Below are 3,580 nucleotides of genomic sequence, written 5' to 3' on the forward strand. Positions count from 1 at the left end.
TAAAAATTAGAGATTCACAGTGGATGGAAAATATGTGGGATCTTTATGACAGAGGCAACTGTAGTACGGGACCGCACGGGTCTGAGGTTTCAGGAGCTTGTGCCAACTCCCTGAGATGGTGTCACTTCGGCAGCCCTAGGGTCTTCTCAAAGCTTGACGGGAGATAGCAAGAGGTGGCAGAACCCGAAAAGAAACTGTGTGGTGTGGCTTATTTTGAAGGAAAATATGGTGACAGGGCTGGTCACGCTAAAAAAAACACACATAGTTTGTAAAATTCACCTTGGGATTTGCCGAAAGAGAGTGTATCCTCTCAAACGTCCATGTGAAAAGGTGATAAAAATCAGCATCTAGCAACAATAGGGGATAATTTTGTAGAAGACATTAGCTTAGTCTTTATGAACAGCTTTAATCAAATCGATTGTGTCTGGAGTGTTGTTTTTTTTGATTAATACGAGTGTCTGAACACCAGCCAAAAGATCCCTGCGCCCTAATTAAAACACTTCAGCGTTGGACAGTGCGCCAATTACAAATCAGCCTTGGTATCTTCTATGCAAAACAGCCCTCATCAATTGGCCCTCTACCTGAAAGGCCAGCATGAATATATTAACTCCATGCTAATGAAGCTTGCTCTCCATTTAGTTTCAGAAGAATCTGTTCTATGGTTGTCAGGGGCAGCTGGTGGGAGGACCCCAATCACCCATCTCGATAAATATTGAAGCAGGGGCTTATACCGCCTCTTTGCCATTCATCTCTCCTCACAAGAAGGAGTAGGTTTCATCACAGAGGCCTGACTCCAAACCCGGCGCCAAATACCGTTGCTCTTTGTCTGAACAATGTTAAGAGCTCTTGGGTTCACTTCTGGATGGCTGCACTTACCTAACACAGTCCTGACCCAGTCGCACATACCGGGGCCAGTAAAAAGACTTTGCCCTGGCAACAGCCTCTCCGGTGATAAAAAATGGCTGTTGCCAGAACATGCGGCCATCCATTTTCCTTGAGACCCGACCCGCTGGTATCCAGTAATGACTGGTAGCATAAAAATATGGCAGAAGGGAAGTTAAGGTGTCAATCCAGTGCAAGAAGACCACCCAGGATGCCTTACGCCGGCTGACAGAGTCGTCCGATTGTCTGTCCAACAGACATACTCCACATTCCCGGGCGGGCTGCACTCAGCACTTAAAATGCAAACAGCATGCACAAACGTACTGTACTGCAACTACTTGTCATGGACCGACGCCAGTGCTGGCTCACGCACAGAAGACTTTATATCTACTGCGTCTCATTAATTGTCTGATTGTTGTCTGTCGTCAATTATCTATATCCAGACAGCGGTAATGGGAATCATATGGCTGCGCAGAACGCCTGAGTTCTTATGTATGCCTTCTCAGTTCCGTTTACTTCCCAAAGCAGACGCCACCGTTTCTAAATGACATGAGACACTTGAGTATATTTTCTCCCTCGGTTATCCGTGTGTGTTTGCGTAGAGTGATGTTATCCAGCACCAATGTCAACTGCTGGCCTCACTGCATGGCTGACCTAGTAAAGCGCTAATATTCCCTGTAAGAGTCGAAACACGAGATGACAAACCGTCCATCCCGCTGCAACCACCAGCCGGCTAGTTTGCGTTCCCAGCACCCCAATTAGCACCTGGCCTCTCCTTCGCATGTCACCAGCGGTCGGTCCTTCGCACAGAACCAGCCTCCACTGTCAGCCACCGTGCTTTTTAGCCCGTGACCTCTCACCTGCCAACACCAGGACACCGCTCACCTCCAGCAGACAGTAAATCAAAGTGATTTTACTGTCAGTGTGGTTCTCTTAGCGATGGAAGGCTTGCAGGAGATACGGGTCACATGGATTTTCAGAGTTTACAAGTCACAGCCAAAATAAAAAGTAAAACGCTCAACCAGGTGCAGCTCTTCTTTTCTTCCATCTATAAACTACTGAAACTAATCCAGGGACTATCTTCTCTCTCTTGCATTGATGTCGCTGCGGTCAACGGGTTGTCTCTGTGGTGTTGAGTGAAGGTAAAGGTTTGAAACGTCTGCACTTCAATGCAGACTTTTTATATATTCTCTTGATCCAGGTGCTCAAAGAAAATCCCGTCATGTGCATGTTCAATGTTAAGTACAGCTGAGCTCATGGAAAAATACGTAAATATGCGATTAGCTATTGGACTCTACGTAGCAAGGAAAAATAATGCAACCAAATGTACATTAAAATACATCCCTCCCTTGTGATAACACCAAGCTCTGACTCAAGGGTTTCCCGGAGACCTTGGCTATCCTTCAGGAGGCATTGCCTTTGTTTGTATTGACGGCTATCGATTACCTTTCAACATGTTAGGGAGGACGTATAATAACACATTCAGAAGGACTGGCAAGGTCAGGCTTAGGAACAGCTAAACACAGAAAGAAAGGCTGACGGAGGATCTGTCAAACATCTCACAGACAGTCAGCTCCGGGGGCTGGAGCTCACCACACTGCAAACCTCCTGAAAAATGCCCATGCTGCAATTCAGGCAATTACACAGACGTCCTAGGACATGAGTGCGTGTTGCTACAAATGCATCCACACACTTAGGAAATGGCTCTCTTCACGCTAGTATTAAAGCTTGGGGGAACACACGCGAGCACCTACCGCTAACCTACAGCTATTCGCAGCGCGTCTCTGCGTTTCCTTGCAGACAGCTTTGACAGGCCTATGCTTTGCCCTGCCAGGAATTTCTCAGTAATAACAGAGCATCACTGATTTTACTTAACAGGCTTCATTATGTTTACCGCTGAAAAAGTGATGATGCTAATGCGAAGGTCTAATGCAAAACAGAGGCAGGAAGCTGTACCGTGGCACAAAAAGACATCTTGGTCTGCTTCTGGCTACTTGGCGCTCTTGCCCTTTGACCTTTTGATCTTTTCTTGACCCCAAAAGACTACACATGCCTTTCCGCATTCAAGTCTGGTGTCATGTTTATCATAAAGAGTTAAATCTCAAGCTAAACCGGACCCTATGATTAAAATAATCCTTCCTTCCACTCATATTGTTTAAGTAAATGTAATATTAGCTAAGACTACATAAGTAGATCTCTCTTGGGGGAATTTAGCAAATAGCTAAGTAAGTACTATAGTTTTCAGATGGATGAAATAGTTCTGGTTGTCTCGGGGTACAAGTATTTGATCTACCCACTTAGCACAAGAGCTTGTAGATAGTGTTTCATAACTGCATCCATCTTACAAAGCTGGAAAACCGCATAGTTTTACGAATGACTCAGCGGAAAGTTCGCCACCGAAACGCAGTCACGTCTGAGGAATCCGCGTTCAGGCACTTATCGTGAGCGAACGCATGCACTCTTTCTTTCAGATTCACTGACGTGCACACACTCCTCCGAAACCCTCGCCGAGTAAACATCCTCAACAGGCAGACATCCACCTTCAGTGCATGAACAGTATCATTCCTGTATGAATAATGGAGGGTGAGGGGAGGTAGTAATGAGTCATGAAGGGGCGCCTGGTTCTGGATATGTGGTTTATATCAGTGTGTGTGTGTGGAGGTGCGGGGGGAGGGCTCATTAATTTACATGCACGATC

This window comes from Chelon labrosus (assembly GCF_963514085.1).
Source record: "Chelon labrosus genome assembly, chromosome: 23".
NCBI classification, from domain to species: Eukaryota; Metazoa; Chordata; class Actinopteri; order Mugiliformes; family Mugilidae; genus Chelon; species Chelon labrosus.